Source organism: Procambarus clarkii, chromosome 71 (assembly GCF_040958095.1).
Source record: "Procambarus clarkii isolate CNS0578487 chromosome 71, FALCON_Pclarkii_2.0, whole genome shotgun sequence".
In the NCBI taxonomy this organism is placed as follows: Eukaryota; Metazoa; Arthropoda; class Malacostraca; order Decapoda; family Cambaridae; genus Procambarus; species Procambarus clarkii.
The window spans coordinates 24,157,213-24,181,166 of record NC_091220.1 but is presented as its reverse complement, the minus strand read 5'-3'; the positions used below and the strand labels follow the sequence as shown (position 1 = coordinate 24,181,166).

General features: G+C 37.3%; 2 long non-coding RNA genes across 2 annotated transcripts in view; one reads left to right on the top strand and one right to left on the bottom strand.

Annotated features, from left to right (window-relative positions):
• The window catches only part of LOC138356328 (uncharacterized), a 9,915-nt gene extending 2,334 nt beyond the window's left edge, over positions 1-7,581 (top strand). Inside the window, exons 2-3 of the long non-coding RNA XR_011224358.1 lie at positions 2,503-2,619; positions 7,313-7,581. This is a non-coding gene — a long non-coding RNA (uncharacterized lncRNA). The remainder of the gene's footprint in view (positions 1-2,502; positions 2,620-7,312) is intronic.
• A 6,268-nt stretch (positions 7,582-13,849) lies between these two features.
• On the bottom strand, positions 13,850-20,998 carry LOC138356327 (uncharacterized). The gene is made up of 3 exons (XR_011224357.1): positions 20,881-20,998; positions 18,818-18,934; positions 13,850-14,129 (listed from the first exon to the last, which is right to left on the bottom strand). It is a non-coding gene; the product is annotated as an uncharacterized lncRNA (long non-coding RNA).
• Between the last annotated feature and the right edge of the window lie 2,956 nt (positions 20,999-23,954).

The following is a 23,954-nucleotide window of genomic DNA, read 5'->3' as shown; positions in this document are numbered from 1 at the left end:
TGAATAAATATATTTACTATAATTTTTTTCTTATGAAATGATAAAGCAACCCTTTTCTTTATGTATGAGGTCAATTTTTTTTTATTGGAGTTAAAATTAATGTAGATATATGACCGAACCTAACCAACCCTACCTAACCTAACCTAACCTATATTTATAGGTAAGGTTAGGTTAGGTAGCCAAAAAAAGCTAGGTTAGGTTAGGTTAGGTAGGTTAGGTAGACGAAAAAACATTAATTCATGAAAACTTGGCTTATTAGGCAAATCGGGCCTTGAATAGTAGGCTGAGAAGTGCGTTCTGGCTATTAGGTACGACATATATATATATATATATATATATATATATATATATATATATATATATATATATATATATATATATATATATATATATATATATATGCAAACAAGCCTGAATGGTCCCCAGGACTATATACAACTGAAAACTCACACCCCAGAAGTGACTCGAACCCATACTCCCACAACTGGTATGTACAGGGACGCCTTAATCCGCTTGACCATCACGACCGGACAAAAGGAAGTGATAGCCGAGGCTATATGAACCACTTCCCCGCCGGCACTCGGATGGTAATCTTGGGCATAGCATTTTATCAAATCACCTCATTCTTTGGGGCACACGTGAGGAACACAAATGCAAACAAGCCTGAATGGTCCCCAGGACTATATACAACTGAAAACTCACACCCCAGAAGTGACTCGAACCCATACTCCCACAACTGGTATGTACAGGGACGCCTTAATCCGCTTGACCATCACGACCGGACAAAAGGAAGTGATAGCCGAGGCTATATGAACCACTTCCCCGCCGGCACTCGGATGGTAATCTTGGGCATAGCATTTTATCAAATCACCTCATTCTTTGGGGCACACGTGAGGAACACAAATGCAAACAAGCCTGAATGGTCCCCAGGACTATATACAACTGAAAACTCACACCCCAGAAGTGACTCGAACCCATACTCCCACAACTGGTATGTACAGGGACGCCTTAATCCGCTTGACCATCACGACCGGACAAAAGGAAGTGATAGCCGAGGCTATATGAACCACTTCCCCGCCGGCACTCGGATGGTAATCTTGGGCATAGCATTTTATCAAATCATCAAATCAGCCTCGGCTATCACTTCCTTTTGTCCGGTCGTGATGGTCAAGCGGATTAAGGCGTCCCTGTACATACCAGTTGTGGGAGTATGGGTTCGAGTCACTTCTGGGGTGTGAGTTTTCAGTTGTATATAGTCCTGGGGACCATTCAGGCTTGTTTGCATTTGTGTTCCTCACGTGTGCCCCAAAGAATGAGGTGATTTGATAAAATGCTATGCCCAAGATTACCATCCGAGTGCCGGCGGGGAAGTGGTTCATATAGCCTCGGCTATCACTTCCTTTTGTCCGGTCATGATGGTCAAGCGGATTAAGGCGTCCCTGTACATACCAGTTGTGGGAGTATGGGTTCGAGTCATTTCTGGGGTGTGAGTTTTCAGTTGTATATAGTCCTGGGGACCATTCAGGCTTGTTTGCATTTGTGTTCCTCACGTGTGCCCCAAAGAATGAGGTGATTTGATAAAATGCTATGCCCAAGATTACCATCCGAGTGCCGGCGGGGAAGTGGTTCATATAGCCTCGGCTATCACTTCCTTTTGTCCGGTCGTGATGGTCAAGCGGATTAAGGCGTCCCTGTACATACCAGTTGTGGGAGTATGGGTTCGAGTCACTTCTGGGGTGTGAGTTTTCAGTTATATATATATATATATATATATATATATATATATATATATATTTTATATATCCTGCCTGAAATGTTGCGTGTACTAGTGGCTTTACAAGATAGTTCTTATAGAGATAGCATTTTGTGGTTATTCTCTATATCTGGTTCACCTAACAGTAAATAAGTACCTGGGAGTTAGACAGCTGCTATGGGTTGCTTCCTAGGGATGTGTGTGTGTGTTTGTATTCATGTTGAATTTTACAAAGTAGGAAGATATGTTTGTAAAAAAAAAAATCAAATATTTTTGAAAGTATATGTAGATTTGATATTTTTCTTTAATTGTTTGTCTGCTGTCTTGCCTCCTTTATAAAATGGCATCATTCTTGTTTTTTTAAGGATATCAGGAAAAGTAAGGCACTCCAGAGATTTGTTGACTCCTTCCTAGTGTTGCCTAGCCCAGCCCAGCCTAGACAAGGCAGGCTGGGCATCCTAGCCTCACGCAGCTTAGTCCCAACCTACATGTAGCATCCCAGTCCATCCTAAGTGATCATTACCTTACTGGCTGTGTTTTCTCTTCAGCCCTGAATGTAATGTGGTGGAACATAAGCAGATACATATCAGGTCTTAGAGAATCTGTACTTCATACATTTCTTAATAATGTCTCACAAATATTTAAATAATTAAACAAAAATTGTATAATAACTTCATATTATTCTTGCAATTTATTTTTGCATTTTTTTATACAAAATTTACATTTTAAAAGATTACCTCTATTTTTAGATTGATGACTTGAAGACTACAGTGCCATCCACAGCAAATCATGGTCTTAAAATATCTCCTAGCAATGACGAGACCAATTTTCACAGAGATCAAATTTTTGCTAAGCAGTATTCACAGGTAAATATATATTATATATATAATATTATATATATAAAATTAACTACTTCATTGCTCAAAGCACCTTTAGACATTCTGAGAGTTGTGCTATTTTATTAAAAAATTAATTAGGCTATATTTTAATGTTTTGTAATGTTTTCATTACTTTTTTTGTTTTGAAATATAAATTGTTGAGTTTTGAAACATTTTGACATTAACTATACCTGAATATTTATAAACAAAAAAATACCAGAACTATGTCCTTGACAATTGCACTAAGAAGTCTTTGCCAAAATCAGGTGCTCAGTGCAGTAGTTAAAAACATAAAAGTTGTACCACCTCTGGTGCAAGATTAGGGACCCATAGCCTCAGAGAAGAAAATAAAGAGTACTCAGAGAAGGCCTTGAATAATAGGCAGGCTGTTTGTGTGTGTTTCGACGGTAAGCTTGCTGACACCAATTGTAGTTACCTAAGTGTAGTTACAGGATGAGAGCTACGCTCGTGGTGTCCCGTCTACCCAGCACTCTTTGTCACATAATGCTTTGAAACTACTGACGGTCTTGGCCGCCACCACCTTCTCACTTAACTTGTTCCAACCGTGTACCACTCTGTATGCGAAAGAAAATTTTTGTATATTTCTTTGGCATCTTTGTTTAGTTAGTTTAAATCTATGACCTTTTGTTCTTGAAGTTCCAGGTCTCGGGAAATCTTCCCTATCGATTTTATCAATTCCTGTTACTATTTTGTACATAGTGATTTTATCACCTCTTTTTGTTGTCTTCTAGTTTTGGCATATTTAATGCCTCTGACCTCTCCACATAGCTCTTGCCCTTTAGTTCTGGGAGCCACTTAGTAGCATGTCTTTGCACTTTTCTAGTTTGTTGATGTGCTTCTTAAGATATGGGCACCACACAACCGCTGCATATTCTAGCCTTGGCCGAACAAAACTCGTGAACAATTTCTTTAGTATTTCGCCATCCATGTATTTAAACGAAATTCTGAAGTTAGAAAGCGTGGCATAGGCTCCTCACACAACGTTCTTTATGTGGGCCTCAAGTGATAGTTTTCTATCTAGAATCAACCCTAGACCTCTTTCTTTTATCAGAATTATATAAAGATTTCTCACATAATTTGTAGGTTGTGTGGGATCTATGTTCTATTCCATATTCCATAACATGGCATTTATTCACATTAAATTTCATTTGCCAAGTGGTGCTCCATATATTTATTTTGTCCAGGTTTTCTTGAAGGGCATGACAATCATCTAAATTTCTTATCCATCCCATTATCTTAGCATCATCAGCAAACATGTTTATATAATTCTGTATTCCAACTGGTAGATCATTTATGTAGACAATGAACATTTCTGGTGCATGTACTGTGGTACTCCACTTGTGACACTTCTCCAGTCCGATTGCCTCTGATTACTGCCCTCATTTTTCTATCAGTCAGAAAATTTTTCATCCATGTTAGAAGCTTACCTGTCACCCATCCAAAATTTTCTAGTTTCCAGAACAACCTCTTATGTGGAACTCTGTCGAAAGCCTTTTTTATGTCTAGATAGATGCAGTCGACCCAACTACCTTTTTCCTTTAAAATCTCTGTGGCTCAATCATAGAAACTGAGTAAATTCGATACACAGGATCTTCCAGATCGAAAACAATACTGTCTGTGTGATATTATATAATTTCTCTCCAGGTGTTCTACCCATTTAGTTTTTATTATTTTTTTTTTCAATCTTTTCACTGTTACACTTGTCAATGATTCAGGTCTATAACTGAGAGGGGTGGGGTCTTCCCTGTTGCCACTTTTGTAGATTGGAACTATGTTAGCCTTTTTCCACATGTTTGCTATGACTCATGTACACAGGGATGCCTGAAAGATCAGGTGAAGTGGAAGGCTGAGCTCAGATACACATTCTCTCAGAACCCATGGTGAAACTCCATCTGGACCAACTGCTTTGTTCTTACTTAGCTACTTTAGCATATTTTCCACTTCATCTCTAGACACCTCTATACGCTCTATGATGTTCTCAGAAATTCTTATTGTGTCTGGTTCTCTTAAGATTTCATTTTGTATAAACACACTTTGGAACTTTTGGTTTAATGTTTCGCACATTGCATTATCATTTTCTGTGAATCTGTTTCCTATTTTCAACCTCTGGATATTATCCTTTACCTGCAATTTGTTGTTTATGAATTTGTAGAATAGGCCCAGTTCTGTTTTACATTTATCCATTATCCCTTTTTAAAAAATTCTTTCTGCCTCTCCCCTTACTGCTTTATAGTTGTTTCTCACATCTTTGTATCGCTGGTATGATTGGGGGTTTGGCTTCTTTCTATGTTGATACCTGCTTGATGGGGTTCTGCTCTTCTACTCCCCAAGCCCGGCCCGAGGCCAGGCTCGACTTATGAGAGTTTGGTCCACCAGGCTGTTGCTTGGAGCGGCCCGCAGGGCCACATACCCACCACAGCCCGGCTGATCCGGAACTTCTCTTAGAAAACAGTCCAGTTTTCTCCTGAAGATGTCCACGGTTGTTCTGGCAATATTTCTTATAGTCACTGGGAGGACGTTGAACAACCGCGGACCTTGGATGTTTATACAGTGCTCTCTGATTGTGCCTGTGGCACCTCTGCTCTTCACTGGTTCAATCTTGCATTTTTTCCATATCGTTCACTCCAGTACGTTGTTATTTTACTGTGTAGATTTGGGACCTGGCCCTCCAGTATCTTCCATGTGTATATTATTTGGTATCTCTCTCGTCTCCTTTTTAGAGAGTACATTTGGAGAGCTTTGAGACGATCCCAATAATTTAGGTGTTTTATCTCGTCTATGCGTGCCGTATATGTTCTCTGTATTTCCTCTATTTCAGCAATCTCTCCTGCTCTGAAGGGGGAAGTGAATACTGAGCAGTACTCGAGACGGGACAACATAAGTGACTTGAAGAGTACAACCATTGTGATGGGATCCCTGGATTTGAAAGTTCTCATAATCCATCCGATCATTTTTCTGGCTGACGCAATATTTGCTTGGTTATGCTCCCTAAACATTAGATCGTCGGACATCATTATTCCCAAATCCTTGACATGCTGTTTTTCTACTATGGGAAGATTCGATTGTGTTTTGTACCCTGTATTATGTTTCAGATCCTCATTTTTGCCATACCTGAAATTTATCACTGTTAAACATCATGTTATTTTCTGCTGCCCAATCGAAAACTTTGTTGACATCTGCTTGTAGTTTTTCAATGTCTTTCATTCCATTTTTGTCTCTTTTGGTCTGTGGCCCTCTCTCAATTTCTGTTGAACCAATCCTGTTTTCTGGCCCTGCATCTCTGTTTTGGTATGAATGTTTGTGTGCCTTCATTGAATATTTTGCAAAATTTGGCATACATTTAATTTACTTCCCTGTCTAGCAACAAGTCTGCCTAATTACTTATTAAAAAAATTTTGAAGTTCCCCATAGTGACCTCTCTCTCTCTCTCTTGAAATCAAGTTTATCAACTGTTTCAATGTCCCCATTTTCTGTGTGTGTGTGTGTTTGGAGGCTAAGCTTGCTGATACCATGTGTGTGTGTGTTTGGAGGCTAAGCTTGCTGATACCATGTGTGTGTGTGTGTTTGGAGGCTAAGCTTGCTGATACGGTGTGTGTGTGTGTGTGTTTGGAGGCTAAGCTTGCTGATACGGTGTGTGTGTGTGTGTGTGTTTGGAGGCTAAGCTTGCTGATACCATTTGTGTGTGTGTGTTTAGAGGCTAAGCTTGCTGATACCATTTGTGTGTGTGTGTGTGTGTTAAGAGGCTAAGCTTGCTGATACCATTTGTGTGTGTGTGTGTGTGTGTGTGTTTAGAGGCTAAGCTTGCTGATACCATGTGTGTATTTGGAGGCTAAGCTTGCTGATACCATGTGTGTATTTGGAAGCTAAGCTTGCTGATACCATGTGTGTGTGTGTTTGGAGGCTAAGCTTGCTGATACCATGTGTGTGTGTGTGTGTTTGGAGGCTAAGCTTGCTGATACGGTGTGTGTGTGTGTGTGTGTTTGGAGGCTAAGCTTGCTGATACCATTTGTGTGTGTGTGTTTAGAGGCTAAGCTTGCTGATACCATTTGTGTGTGTGTGTGTGTGTTTAGAGGCTAAGCTTGCTGATACCATTTGTGTGTGTGTGTGTGTGTTTAGAGGCTAAGCTTGCTGATACCATGTGTGTATTTGGAGGCTAAGCTTGCTGATACCATGTGTGTATTTGGAAGCTAAGCTTGCTGATACCATGTGTGTGTGTGTTTGGAGGCTAAGCTTGCTGATACCATGTGTGTGTGTGTGTTTGGAGGCTAAGCTTGCTGATACCATGTGTGTGTGTGTGTGTTTGGAGGCTAAGTTTGCTAACACCGTGTGTGTACTCACCTATTTTTACTCACCTGTTTAAATAATAATAGGGGTGTGTACCACCTCTGGTGCAATTGTAGGGACCCACAGCCTTGAAGAAAATAAAGAGTATTCAGAGAAGACCTTGTGGATTCTCACTGAACACTAATCTTTTCTTCTCCTATCACCCCTCTTATTTTGTTTTATGCTGTATTCTATTATATATCATATAAATACATAGCCAAATGGCAATATTTATTATGTCTATACAAAAAGAAGACATCCACTTTATTTTTTTTCTCTTCTTTGTTTCTATGTGGATTTTGTTGTGACTAATGATTCTCCTCCTTCCCATCAACAGGTCTTCCTCACTGGGCTTGCTCGGCTTTTGTGTTACTGTGAGGGTGCCATCATCGTTTACCCTTCAAGACTGACTCATGCTGGCATTGCATTTGTGGACTTCCCTTCACAGTAAACAGTCCTTCTCCATATGGTGATTGTCCAGGGCAAGCAGGGTGTGACTGCCATCTTGGAGAAGCAGGGTCTTTTAATATGAAGAATCTTCCGTCTTCTCTACTTATGCCAGCTTGTGACAGCCTTGCATTCTTGTTACTTCATGGCCCTTGGGCATTTTTTATTTATTTTACAATTTATATTTTTTTAAAATTTATTAATAAATTTTTTTATTAATACCCGTGTTTCACAAGAGATCCTTAACATTTTAAGCACCAATTGTATTGACTAATGTACGTCTTGTAACCTTTAAGACATAGACAAGACATAGATAAATGAGTGAATAATACTGAGTGACTAGGTTAGGGCGAGGAACATAGTACAGTGTCTGACTTTGGAAGAATGCCTACTGTTTTAGAAACCTTATTGCCATGATCATAATCGTATGGGTTAAAAAGCATTTGTTGTCACTCCTACACTGTGGCTTGTTGAGCTTAAAACCTTTGCTCCTTGTTCGTGTTACATCTGACCTTTTGAAGAAATTGTATGAATCAATATCCTCCAAATTGTTCAGTATTTTAAAGGTTTCGCTCTATTACTCTCTCATTTGCATATATCTAAGCATATAGATTAGATATAGATTTAGATTAGATTTTTTAGTCAGGTAAAGGTACATACATTGCAGATGAGTTACAAAGGGAAAGACAATGACTAGAGTTCACTAGCTCTATTGGAAGAGAAACGTCTGCAAGACAAGTGTGGCAAAAATTCAGGTAGCAGCGGCTCACAACGACCCCCAACGGCTTCATTTTGTACCTTCTCCAACTTGCCCATCCAACCTTTACCAAAACAAGAAATGACAGGTGCAGCATAATCAATAAGAAATCTTACAGTACTCAAGTACATCATTCGTAGCACTTGGACTCCCACTCCTTTCCACAGCATGCCAATGCCTTCAGAGGTTGTAATCTCTTCCGACATTGACTCAACAGTCTGTTCATCTCAGTTTCCAAACTCTCATGGGTATATCCAACATATATGCCTAAATATTTATATATATTAACACTCTCTATATTTTTACCGTTTATTTCCAATATAATGGGCCTCCGACTTCTACATTCAAACTTTAGTTTTGTCTTCATTAACCACTAGTCCCATGTGGTGACACTGGTTTCCGAAATTGTCCAACACTGTTTGAACCTTTGAAATATCTTTGCCCTGAAACAAAATATCATCGGCATATATGATTGGAGTTACCCAATTTGAGTATTTCTCAGATGCTATCTTATTCATTAGTACATTAAACAGGGTGAGACTCAACACTCCTCCCTGAGGTGTGCAGAGTTCTTGACCTTGATACCTTGAACCTTGAACCATACAACCTTGATACCACACCTGAGCCTTCCTTTCCTGAAGATAATCCCCTATCCAGCGCAATAATCTCCCTTCAACACCAAGACCAGCTAATTCATATAAAATAACCTCTTTGTTGGCTTTATCAAAAGCTCCTTATAAATCAATAAAAATTCTATAATAATCATTACCATTAGCTAGACATTTAATAATACAGTCAGAGGTACTTTTTCCTCTGAGGAACCCGAAAAATTATTAGACAGCTGATCACCTATTATATACAAAAGTTTATTTAAAATGATCCTCTCCATCATTTTACAAAAACACGAGGTTAAAGACACAGGCCTGTACTCTCCATTGGCTTTAGGGATAGGGATGATCATAGTTCTTTTTCATTTACTGGGAATTCTGCCCTCTTTATAATTAATATTAGAGGTCTAACAGCGGGCTTCTCGTCATAATGGCAAGTTCATTAAGTATTTCATAAGTTACTCCATCCTCCCCAGGGGGCGGTAGATTTCCCAACTTTAATCGCCGTTATTAGTTCTTCTCTGGTAATACCTGTGCAAGTGACATCACCACTGTTACCTGCTGTAAGTATAAAATCCTTTCTTAGATCTTTCCAAGAATCAAACGACTCTCTCGTTACAGCGGGTAATTAAATGAACTAAGTTTGGCAGCTTCCGCCCATTTATTTACGAGACCTTTTGCAAATCTTTACGGGTCAGGATGTGCAACAAAATTATGCTTTTTACCCCTTATTTCATTTATGTCTTGCCAGATTTCCTTCAAGTTTGTTACTCCTAACTTTCTCTGCAAACTCCTGCCAATACTTGCTCCAAATTTCCTTTCTCTTCTCCGCACACTTTTATGGGGGGATGCTTTTCTATACCAGATGTTTTCCGGTTCAATGTTGCATTAAATACATCTACCTCCTTAATTAAATCTTAATAAAATGCTTCTGCCGAAACTGGCTTATAAGTATCATACCAAGACTTAATATGACCAACAAGACCCCTTAATTCTCCCTTATTAAACTTTAAGCTTTTCCTCTGAAGGCAGGCATGCTTTTTATCTAGTTTAAGCTGTATTTGTAATGCAAAATCTCTTAGCATTTCATCCACAGTAAGACAATTCTCCTCTATGCCCTCAGCATTTATCAAACAAGCATAATCTAATCTCCCTCCCCTCAGATGAGTAGGAGAGGGCTCGCCCAGCAGTTGAACATCTTCATGTTCAACATGTCCATCTTCATGTTCAGAATGTTACCATCCCTATCCCCAGTTTCCTGGAGTGCTACTATGTTAATATTCTCTCTAAGAGTATAATAGTGTACATCCACCGCTCTAGTTTTTAATCTATTAACGTTCCAAGATAATATTATCAATCTACTTTCATCCATGATTAATAATAAAACTACCTTTGCCCTGTCCGTCACATTCCATGAGATACGAGAGTACCTTAGAAACTTCCTTCCAACTCCGTAATATTTTTTCTTTCTCCTCACTTGCACAACTACTACTAACATCGAAGGTAATAGTATTCATATCTATTTTCTTTGTTATTTCTGTATACCTTTTTACTTTAACGAAGGTACCCCCCAGGTGTAGGGAGGAATGATCTTTTCCAGGTATATTTTGAAAATCAGCATCGTTTTGCCACGTACCGCTTCGGTGGGTAGGCGGTTCCATGAGTTAATAACTCTGTGGGTGAAAAAGTATCTCCTGTAACTGGTAACTGGCTATTCAGACGAAGGACTTCGGGTAGATGTAGTTTACATGGACCTGAACAACGGTCGTAGTCTGCTGTCTGCTCTGTGTCGAGGCTGTAGCGTCTTGGGTCGATTAGAACTGTACACGCCGAGTGCTACATTCTTGACTGGAGATTGTACTGTGTGCTATTCGATTGATTGATGAAGATTAAGCCACCCAAGAGGTGACACGGGCATGAATACCCCGTAAGTGGTGGCCCTTTTGAGCCATTACCAGTATCAAAAGATGATACTGGAGATCTGTGGAGGCGCAACTGCACCCTGCGTGACGGGAGATGGCTCCCGGACCAAATGGTGTGTGCTATTCTGATTTATTTATAAAGATTAAGCCACCCAAGAGGTGGCACGGGCATGAATAGCCCGTAATGTGCTATTCTCAAGTCGCTTGCTTATGTACGGTGACGACACCTCACAGTAAGATATAGAAGGGTGGAAAACCGTTACCTGTAAATAGGGATAGGATTAATGCTTGTGTAATTAGTTATGCCATTATGATGATGAGATAATGGAGTATAAGGATTATTCGATCACTACATCACCTTCAACTATTACTAGGGGAACTATTCCATGGTCCAGCGATTTTATAATAATAATAATAATAATTTTTATTTAGGCAAAGGTACATACATAAAGAGATTTTACAAATTTGTTGGCTTTATAGATAAGAGCTAGTACATACAATGCCTAAAGCCACTATTACGCAAAGCGTTTCGGGCAGGGTTTCGGGTTTCGGGCATTTTCTGAAAAGGAGTTTCACTGGCAAGCATAGTGAATTAAGAGCATAAGAATAAAGGTATCTGCAGAAGGCCTATTGGCCCATACGAGGCAGCTCCTATCTATAACCACCCAAACCCACTCATATACATGTCCAACCCACGCTTGAAACAATCGAGGGACCCCACCTCCACCACGTTACGCGGTAATTGGTTTCACAAATCAACAACCCTGTTGCCAAACCAGTATTTACCCAAGTCTTTCCTAAATCTAAACTTATCCAATTTATACCCATTGTTTTATGTTCTGTCATGTGTTGATACTTTTAATACCCTACTAATATCCCCTTTGTTATGTCCATTCATCCACTTGTAAACCTCTATCATATCACCCCTAACTCTTCTCTTTTCCCGTGAATGCAATTTAAGCTTTGTTAATCTTTCTTCATATAAAATATTTCTATTTTGGGGAATTAACTTAGTCACCCTACTCTAGACACGTTCAAGTGAATTTATATTCATTCTATAATATGGCGACCAAAACTGAACTGCATAATGTAAATGGGGCCTAACCAGAGCAAGATATAGCTGAAGAACCACACCAGGTGTCTTGTTACTAACACTTCGATTAATAAATCCCAGTGTCCTATTTGCCTTATTACGAGCATTCATGCATTGATCCTTTTGTTTTAAATTCTTACTAATCATAACTCCCAGATCCCTTTCACAATCCGACTTCGCAATCTCAACACCATCTAGCTCGTAGCTTGTAACTATCATCATTACCTAGTCTCAAAACTTTACATTTATCAGCATTAAACTGCATCTGTCAATCTTTTGACCATTTCAAAACCCTATTTAGATCAACTTGAAGTGATAGTGAGTCTTCTTCCATGTTAATTTCCCTACCTATTTTTGTATCATCTGCAAATTTGCAAATGTTGCTACTCAACATAAGAACACAAGAACACAAGAACAAAGACAACTGCAGAAGGCCCACCGGCCCATACGAGGCAGCTCCTACCTACAACCACCCAATTAATTTGCCAGTTCCTTTACGACTTGGGACTTAAATCCATTTACACTTTGGGCTTCTGAGTCTTTTAGTTTGTCAATGCTCTTCCTGATTGTGTCGCGTGTAATTGGTATTTCTCTTAATTCATTCTCCTTACCTCCGACAAACATTTGTGTTGTTGATGGGATGTCATTCAAGCTTTCTAGTGTGAACACTGATGTTAGGTATTCATTGAGAGTGTTTGCCGCCCTTTTATCATACAACTTAAAATTGTTAGTCTCATCTTTTATGGGTCCTACGGAGTCAGTTCTTTGTTTGGGTTTTACTTCGTATATACTTGCCCGAAACGCTATGCGTATTAGTGGCTTTAGGTATTGTATTTTAAATTTTAAAATTTTGCCCCGAGGAGCGAGTTTATTGGGAGTACTTAGCTGTATCATTAGCAAGGTAATTAACTATAGTTTGCTGTCCTCCGTCCTTTAACAAATCCATTGACCCCTCCCCTAACCTGCCTATTTTGTGCAATAGTCGGTTTAGGATGATCCTTTCAAGCATCTTCCAAGTGCATTACATGAGACTGATAGGTCTATAATTGCCAGGGTCATTGGGTTTCGGTATTGGGACCATTATTGCATGTTTCCATTGTGTGGGCAACACTCCACATAGGAATGACTTGTTAAACAGGTGGAGTAGTGGATTGCCAGACACTTCACACAGTGCATTGAGTATGTCGTAGGTGACGCCATCTTCACCAGGTGCTGTACTTTTACCCTTTTCATAGCCCCCTTTACTTCCTTGGCTGTAATTGGTTCCCCATACTCGTCATCACTAGATTGTGCTCTTGTTATCCTAATCCTTCTGTCATTATGTCGGAGGAGCTGTTCCCTGCTTACTTCTGCAGGGAGGGAGGAGGATGATGCTGCATCACTCCACTTGTGAATTAGTTCTTCAGCCTTACCCTGGGGGTCGTTGTGAGCCGCAGGCCGGGCTCTGCTCCCCTTAGCTACCTTAATTTTTGCCCACACTTGTCTTGCAGACGTTTCTCTTCCAATAGAGCTAGTGAACTCTAGTCATTGTCTTTCCCTTTGTAACTCATCTGCAATGTATGTACCTTTACCTGACTAAAAAATCTAATCTAAATCTATATCTAATCTATATGCTTAGATATATGCAAATGAGAGAGTAATAGAGCGAAACCTTTAAAATACTGAACAATTTGGAGGATATTGATTCATACAATTTCTTCAAAAGGTCAGATGTAACACGAACAAGGAGCAAAGGTTTTAAGCTCAACAAGCCACAGTGTAGGAGTGACAACAAATGCTTTTTAATCCATACGATTATGATCATGGCAATAAGGTTTCTAAAACAGTAGGCATTCTTCCAAAGTCAGACACTGTACTATGTTCCTCGCCCTAACCTAGTCACTCAGTATTATTCACTCATTTATCTATGTCTTGTCTATGTCTTAAAGGTTACAAGACGTACATTAGTCAATACAATTGGTGCTTAAAATGTTAAGGATCTCTTGTGAAACACGGGTATTAATAAAAAAATTTATTAATAAATTTTAAAAAAATATAAATTGTAAAATAAATAAAAAAGGCCCAAGGGCCATGAAGTAACAAGAATGCAAGGCTGTCACAAGCTGGCATAAGTAGAGAAGACGGAAGATTCTTCATATTAAAAGACCCTGCTTCTCCAAGATGGCAGTCACACCCTGCTTGCCCTGGACAATCACCATATGGAGAAGGACTGTTTACTGTGAAGGGAAGTCCACAAATGCAATGCCAGCATGAGTCAGTCTTGAAGGGTAAACGATGATGGCACCCTCACAGTAACACAAAAGCCGAGCAAGCCCAGTGAGGAAGACCTGTTGATGGGAAGGAGGAGAATCATTAGTCACAACAAAATCCACATAGAAACAAAGAAGAGAAAAAAAATTAAGTGGATGTCTTCTTTTTGTATAGACATAATATATATTGCCATTTGGCTATGTATTTATATGATATATAATAGAATACAGCATAAAACAAAATAAGAGGGGTGATAGGAGAAGAAAAGATTAGTGTTCAGTGAGAATCCACAAGGTCTTCTCTGAATACTCTTTATTTTCTTCAAGGCTGTGGGTCCCTACAATTGCACCAGAGGTGGTACACACCCCTATTATTATTTAAACAGGTGAGTAAAAATAGGTGAGTACACACACTGTGTTAGCAAACTTAGCCTCCAAACACACACACACACATGGTATCAGCAAGCTTAGCCTCCAAACACACACACACACATGGTATCAGCAAGCTTTGCCTCCAAACACACACACACATGGTATCAGCAAGCTTAGCTTCCAAATACACACATAGTATCAGCAAGCTTAGCCTCCAAATACACACATGGTATCAGCAAGCTTAGCCTCTAAACACACACACACACACACACACAAATGGTATCAGCAAGCTTAGCCTCTAAACACACACACACACACACAAATGGTATCAGCAAGCTTAGCCTCTAAACACACACACACAAATGGTATCAGCAAGCTTAGCCTCCAAACACACACACACACACACCGTATCAGCAAGCTTAGCCTCCAAACACACACACACACATGGTATCAGCAAGCTTAGCCTCCAAACACACACACACATGGTATCAGCAAGCTTAGCTTCCAAATACACACATGGTATCAGCAAGCTTAGCCTCCAAATACACACATGGTATCAGCAAGCTTAGCCTCTAAACACACACACACACACACACAAATGGTATCAGCAAGCTTAGCCTCTAAACACACACACACACACACAAATGGTATCAGCAAGCTTAGCCTCTAAACACACACACACAAATGGTATCAGCAAGCTTAGCCTCCAAACACACACACACACACCGTATCAGCAAGCTTAGCCTCCAAACACACACACACACACACCGTATCAGCAAGCTTAGCCTCCAAAAACACACACACACACATGGTATCAGCAAGCTTAGCCTCCAAACACACACACACATGGTATCAGCAAGCTTAGCCTCCAAACACACACACACACAGAAAATGGGGACATTGAAACAGTTGATAAACTTGATTTCAAGAGAGAGAGAGAGAGAGGTCACTATGGGGAACTTCAAATTTTTTTTAATAAGTAATTAGGCAGACTTGTTGCTAGACAGGGAAGTAAATTAAATGTATGCCAAATTTTGCAAAATATACAATGAAGGCACACAAACATTCATACCAAAACAGAGATGCAGGGCCAGAAAACAGGATTGGTTCAACAGAAATTGAGAGAGGGCCACTGACCAAAAGAGACAAAAATGGAATGAAAGACATTGAAAAACTACAAGCAGATGTCAACTAAGTTTTCGATTGGGCAGCAGAAAATAACATGATGTTTAACAGTGATAAATTTCAGGTATGGCAAAAATGAGGATCTGAAACATAATACAGGGTACAAAACACAATCGAATCTTCCCATAGTAGAAAAACAGCATGTCAAGGATTTGGGAATAATGATGTCCGACGATCTAATGTTTAGGGAGCATAACCAAGCAAATATTGCGTCAGCCAGAAAAATGATCGGATGGATTATGAGAACTTTCAAATCCAGGGATCCCATCACAATGGTTGTACTCTTCAAGTCCCTTATGTTGTCCCGTCTCGAGTACTGCTCAGTATTCACTTCCCCCTTCAGAGCAGGAGAGATTGCTGAAATAGAGGGAATACAGAGAACATATACGGCACGCATAGACGAGATAAAACACCTAAATTATTGGGATCGTCTCAAAGCTCTCCAAATGTACTCTCTAGAAAGGAGACGAGAGAGATACCAAATAATATACACATGGAAGATACTGGAGGGCCAGGTCCCAAATCTACACAGTAAAATAACAACGTACTGGAGTGAACGATATGGAAAAAAATGCAAGATTGAACCAGTGAAGAGCAGAGGTGCCACAGGCACAATCAGAGAGCACTGTATAAACATCAGAGGTCCGCGGTTGTTCAACGTCCGCCCAGCGACTATAAGAAATATTGCCAGAACAACCGTGGACATCTTCAGGAGAAAACTGGACTGTTTTCTAAGAGAAGTTCCGGATCAGCCGGGCTGTGGTGGGTATGTGGCCCTGCGGGCCGCTCCAAGCAACAGCCTGGTGGACCAAACTTTCACAAGTCGAGCCTGGCCTCGGGCCGGGCTTGGGGAGTAGAAGAGCAGAACCCCATCAAGCAGGTATCAACATAGAAAGAAGCCAAACCCTCAATCATACCAGCGATACAAAGATGCGAGAAACAACTATACAGCAGTAAAGGGAGAGGCAGAAAGAAATTTTTAAAAAGGGATAATGGATAAATGTAAAACAGAACTGGGCCTATTCTACAAATTCATAAACAACAAATTGCAGGTAAAGGATAATATCCAGAGGTTGAAAATAGGAAACAGATTCACAGAAAATGATAATGCAATGTGCGAAACATTAAACCAAAAGTTCCAAAGTGTGTTTATACAAAATGAAATCTTAAGAGAACCAGACACAATAAGAATTTCTGAGAACATCATAGAGCGTATAGAGGTGTCTAGAGATGAAGTGGAAAATATGCTAAAGTAGCTAAGTAAGAACAAAGCAGTTGGTCCAGATGGAGTTTCACCATGGGTTCTAAGAGAATGTGTATCTGAGCTCAGCCTTCCACTTCACCTGATCTTTCAGGCATCCCTGTGTACATGAGTCATAGCAAACATGTGGAAAAAGGCTAACATAGTTAAAATCTACAAAAGTGGCAACAGGGAAGACCCCACCCCTCTCAGTTATAGACCTGAATCATTGACAAGTGTAACAGTGAAAAGATTGAAAAAAAAATAATAAAAACTAAATGGGTAGAACACCTGGAGAGAAATTATATAATATCACACAGACAGTATTGTTTTCGATCTGGAAGATCCTGTGTATCGAATTTACTCAGTTTCTATGATTGAGCCACAGAGATTTTAAAGGAAAAAGGTAGTTGGGTCGACTGCATCTATCTAGACATAAAAAAGGCTTTCGACAGAGTTCCACATAAGAGGTTGTTCTGGAAACTAGAAAATTTTGGATGGGTGACAGGTAAGCTTCTAACATGGATGAAAAATTTTCTGACTGATAGAAAAATGAGGGCAGTAATCAGAGGCAATCGGACTGGAGAAGTGTCACAAGTGGAGTACCACAGTACATGCACCAGAAATGTTCATTGTCTACATAAATGATCTACCAGTTGGAATACAGAATTATATAAACATGTTTGCTGATGATGCTAAGATAATGGGATGGATAAGAAATTTAGATGATTGTTATGCCCTTCAAGAAAACCTGGACAAAATAAATATATGGAGCACCACTTGGCAAATGAAATTTAATGTGAATAAATGCCATGTTATGGAATATGGAATAGAACATAGATCCCACACAACCTACAAATTATGTGAGAAATCTTTATATAATTCTGATAAAAGAAAGAGGTCTAGGGTTGATTCTAGATAGAAAACTATCACTTGAGGCCCACATAAAGAACGTTGTGTGAGGAGCCTATGCCACGCTTTCTAACTTCAGAATTTCGTTTAAATACATGGATGGCGAAATACTAAAGAAATTGTTCACGAGTTTTGTTCGGCCAAGGCTAGAATATGCAGCGGTTGTGTGGTGCCCATATCTTAAGAAGCACATCAACAAACTGGAAAAGGTGCAAAGACATGCTACTAAGTGGCTCCCAGAACTAAAGGGCAAGAGCTATGTTGAGAGGTCAGAGGCATTAAATATGCCAAAACTAGAAGAAAACAAAAAGAGGTGATAAAATCACTATGTACAAAATAGTAACAGGAATTGATAAAATCGATAGGGAAGATTTCCCGAGACCTGGAACTTCAAGAACAAAAGGTCATAGATTTAAACTAACTAAACAAAGATGCCAAAGAAATATACAAAAATTTCCTTTCGCATACAGAGTGGTACACGGTTGGAACAAGTTAAGTGAGAAGGTGGTGGCGGCCAAGACCGTCAGTAGTTTCAAAGCATTATGTGACAAAGAGTGCTGGGTAGACAGGACACCACGAGCGTAGCTCTCATCCTGTAACTACACTTAGGTAACTACAATTGGTGTCAGCAAGCTTACCGTCGAAACACACACAAACAGCCTGCCTATTATTCAAGGCCTTCTCTGAGTACTCTTTATTTTCTTCTCTGAGGCTATGGGTCCCTAATCTTGCACAAGAGGTGGTACAACTTTTAAGTTTTTAACTACTGCACTGAGCACCTAATTTTGGCAAAGACTTCTTAGTGCAATTGTCAAGGACATAGTTCTGGTATTTTTTTGTTTATAAATATTCAGGTATAGTTAATGTCAAAATGTTTCAAAACTCAACAATTTATATTTCAAAACAAAAAAAGTAATGAAAACATTACAAAAAATTAAAATATAGCCTAATTAATTTTTTAATAAAATAGCACAACTCTCAGAATGTCTAAAGGTGCTTTGAGCAATGAAGTAGTTAATTTTATATATATAATATTATATATATAATATATATTTACCTGTGAATACTGCTTAGCAAAAATTTGATCTCTGTGAAAATTGGTCTCGTCATTGCTAGGAGATATTTTAAGACCATGATTTGGTGTGGATGGCACTGTAGTCTTCAAGTCATCAATCTAAAAATAGAGGTAATCTTTTAAAATGTAAATTTTGTATAAAAAAATGCAAAAATAAATTGCAAGAATAATATGAAGTTATTATACAATTTGTGTTTAATTATTTAAATGTTTGTGAGAAATTATTAACAAATGTATGAAGTACAGATTCTCTAAGACCTGATATGTATCTGCTTATGTTCCACCACATTACATTCAGGGCTGAAGAGAAAACACAGCCAGTAAGGTAATGATCACTTAGGATGGACTGGGCTGCTACATGTAGGTTGGGACTAAGCTGCGTGAGGCTAGGATGCCCAGCCTGCCTTGTCTAGGCTGGGCTGGGCTAGGCAACACTAGGAAGGGGTCAACAAATCTCTGGAGTGCCTTACTTTTCCTGATATCCTTAAAAAAACAAGAATGATGCCATTTGATGAAGGAGGCAAGACAGCAGACAAACAATTAAAGAAAAATATCAAATCTACTTATACTTTCAAAAATATTTGATTTTTTTTTTTACAAACATATCTTCCTACTTTGTAAAATTCAACATGAATACAAACACACACACACATCCCTAGGAAGCAACCCATAGCAGCTGTCTAACTCCCAGGTACGTATTTACTGTTAGGTGAACCAGATATAGAGAATAACCACAAAATGCTATCTCTATAAGAACTATCTTGTAAAGCCACTAGTACACGCAACATTTCAGGCAGGATATATATATATATATATATATATATATATATATATATATATATATATATATATATATATATATATATATATATATATATATATATATATATATTATATATATATATATATATATATATATATATATATATATATATATATATATATATATATATATATATATATATATATATATATATATGAGTGTCAGACCATGGAGGAATGATTTTTTTTAATTTAATTTATATAAAAAATTATTCATTCTGAAGATGTATTAATATATGAAAGTACTTAAGGAAATTCCTGTTTCAATTCTTCCTCCGTGGTCTGACACTGTCACATTTTTCACCAAGTGTTAAATTTTGTGATTTACACACACGTGGCATGTTTACACACACACATTATATATATATATATATATATATATATATATATATATATATATATATATATATATATATATATTATATTATATATATATATATATATATATATATATATATATATATATATATATATATATATATATATATATATGGAACCCTCAACCCTATAAGTGGAGGGTTCCTACAAACTCAACCAGAGGTGGTACCCTCTATATATTAATAAAAAGGCAAGGCTATGCTAAATCTTGGCAGGGATTGGCTTGGCTAAGCTGGTCAGGGCTTGGCTAGGGTAGGAAGGACTGGTCATGTTTAAAAGCAAGGCAGGGTTAGGCTAGGCAAGACTAGGTAAGGGTATACTGGGATAGGCTTGGCTACGGTAGGCTAGGAAGAGGTAAACTAGGATAAGCAAGGCTGTGCAAGCACTATGCACAGCTAGAATGAACTATGCTAAGATGGTTTAAGCTGGGCTAGGTTAGGATAAGCTGAGTCATGCAGGGCCCCGATTGACCAGTGGAGTGTAATGGTCTAACCTTCTAGCTAGTTTGCTGACCTAAGAGTGTAAATGCCTAGCCCCTAACCTGAGATATATACAAGAGTTGTTACATTCTTGTACAGCCACTAGTACGCGTAGCGTTTCGGGCAGGTCCCTGGAATACGATCCCCGCCGCGAAGAATCGTTTTTTCATCCAAGTACACATTTTACTGTTGCGTTAAACAGAGGCTACAGTTAAGGAATTGCGCCCAGTAAATCCTCCCCGGCCAGGATACGAACCCATGACATAGCGCTCGCGGTACGCCAGGCGAGTGTCCTACCACTACACCACCTGCTGCAATATTATTATAAAAGAAATATTACTTATTATTATTGTAAATACTAAATACCTGTTGTGTTGATTTAGGGGCGACGACGATCGTGGGATCGGATGCGAGCCACAGGTGGCCTACACCATGCTTTCTAAGGCGTCCCTCTCATAACAAAAACAAATCCGTGCATTCATACACAAACAGAGATCCCGTGGTTATGCGAATACTTGCAGTTCTTTTACTTAAAATAATAACAATTAGATTAATAATAATTAACATAATTTTTACTCAAGATTCATAAAAATCATTAATACTATTTTAAAAGAAGATTTATAAGACATCTAAAAACCGATATACAGACTTTGTGTGATATTTATTTCAACATTATATATTAATAAATGTTGTAACTATTATTATTAAATATTAGGTAGTTTCCAGCTACGTATATCGCATATAAACATTGCAAAAAGATTTTAGACTGAATTAACACATTACACATTTATGGAGTAATTAACAACAAAACAATCTTTATTTTCATTGCAGAACATATATCAGAGCATACTAGTGACTCATACATTTAAAATAGTGTGATTTTTAAACAATTCGGTTGTAAACCCGCAGAACCGCCTACCCGCCAAAGACGTAACATAAGAAATAGTATATAATTCATTATTTTAAATTCCATATATAATCATTAATAATTTTCGGCAGCTATCGAGGTTCTCCATAGGTAAATTCCTGTACTCTAACAAGATGCTACTTGCTGTTTAGCTGTTTAAATTCTTGGAAAATCGTAATGACCAGCGACATAAAATATAACAATGAAATAGTAGCTGGTAACTGTAGCTGAACGAAAAATTAAATTCCAAATTGATTAGATGTTTTCCTAAATATGAAGATCGACCTGAAGGAATTTTATGAATTATGGACTAATTAAACAAAAAAAATAGGTAATTTTACTTGAAGAACAGATACCAGAGAATAGTTAGTGAGTACATTTATATTGTATAATGGGAGAAAGCCCCTGGTAGCCGCGAATTAAAATAACCACCTACATTAATTGATAACTAGGAAATAGTATCTGGAAACTTTATCTGAACGAAAACACAATACCAATTTGTTTAGATGTTTTTCTTAATATAAAGATCAACAGTAAGGAATCTTATTCATTATGGACAAATTAACAAAAAAAAAACGATAATTTTCATTGAGGACCATATATTAGAGCATACTTAGTCACTTATATATTAGAAGTATTGTGTATTTTGAACCATTGAGGGTGTAAACAAACAGAACGGCCTACCCGAAAAGTCGTAACATAAAATGTTGCCTATGTTTGCTAATTTATTATTTGATAAATGATTATTATTAATTTACGACAACTATAGAGATTTCCCATTAGTTAAATTACTGTAGTCTGACTAAATGCTACTATGAAACCTATATAAATCCTGGGAAAGTCACAATGACCAGCGACATTAAAGCATAGAGGGTTAAATAGTAACAGGCAACTGTCGGCGAACGAAAAATTCATTTCCAAATTTATTAGATGTTTTCCTATATATAAAGATCGATAGGCTGGAATTTTCTGGATTATGGCCTAATTAAGGCAAAAATATATATATTTTTACTTGAAGAACAAATATCAGAGCATAGTCAGTGAGTTATAGAATAATAAGAGTGTGGTATTTCATTGTATAACAAGAGATAGTCCATGGAAGCGAAAATAGACGTAGTTTTACACAAAATAACGTCCAAAAACAGCCGTAGAGTCAAATGGCAAATGTTGACGTTCTTTTTAAGAGGACAGGTTGCTTTGTCAGTACACACAACAACACCGGAAGAGTCCGTTATGGTTTTGAGAATCTTAAACGTGAAATTTTGTAATGGATGTAAGAAAGAAATAATAGGAGATGGTATACCTTCGTCTTACCATACTGGATCGCTAAAAATTGTTTCAAACAATCCTCCCTCAGTTCAATATTTTGATAATACAGGACGTGAGTTGTTTCAGAGTATAAGCAAAAGTAATAATTTCGTAGCAACGGCTGCCTACTATCTCTATTGTGCATTAAGTGATGATGAGTATCCCTTATGTAATTTATATGGGAAATGTTTTTGTAATGAAAATTACCGATGGAATTATATTTTATCTGTTCTGAAGAAAAGCTTCAAACCTAAGGAGATGTTACAATCAAAAATTGAAGATGCAGTTCATTTTATATATGGAGATAAACCATACTTTTTAAACATAACAAATAAGGAAAATAATCAATATCATATTGTTATATCAAATTTAAAATTTCGATGTTTCAAAGAACGAGGTTCAATGAATATTCTTTATGATCAGGAAAAATGTTGTATTCAAGTACAATTTTTAGATGTTTATGGAAACATTTTACCAACTTCTTGGTTTAAATTATTCGATGAATATTATTATATCCAAATTGGTATTCGCAAAGTTATTACTCCCATAATGTTATTAGCATTTGTAAGTCATTATTATTATTTTGTATTTAGGGATTTTGAAGTTGGCATGTATTGTTCGTTCTTCAAATGGATTAATGATGAAAATAGTGATAATATAGATTATAATTATGATACAGAGGCAAGTAACGACTACAAAGAATATGGAAGTAGTGATTATGAAAGTAGTGATGAAATATTTGTTTAATAAAAAGAAAATATATATATTTTTTCAGTTTTTTTATTTTATTTAAAATAAATGTTTATAAAATAAATAAATAATATATAAAATGACTTTGAGTGACTTTTTGTTTGTTTTATTTTTATATAAAATATCGAATTTAACTATAAAGGGGAAAATATTATTTCTGTTTTCTTTAATTTTATCTCAAATTATAAAGTAACTATGAATATTTTAATCAAAATGTATATTTTTTTTTTTATTTTAAATATAAATAAAAAATTATACATAAAATTAATAATATTATATATTTAATATCTGTGATAAATAAAATTATGTTTATAAAATTAACAAAACTTAAACATCAAAAATTTTATATTATATAGAAATGTTTATGTTTTATTTTTTAATAAAATTTGGAAAAATATATAAATCCATAAAGAATTAATTGATTCTCTTAATTTTTTTGCCTTAATTAAAAAATAACCAATACAAAATTTGGAGT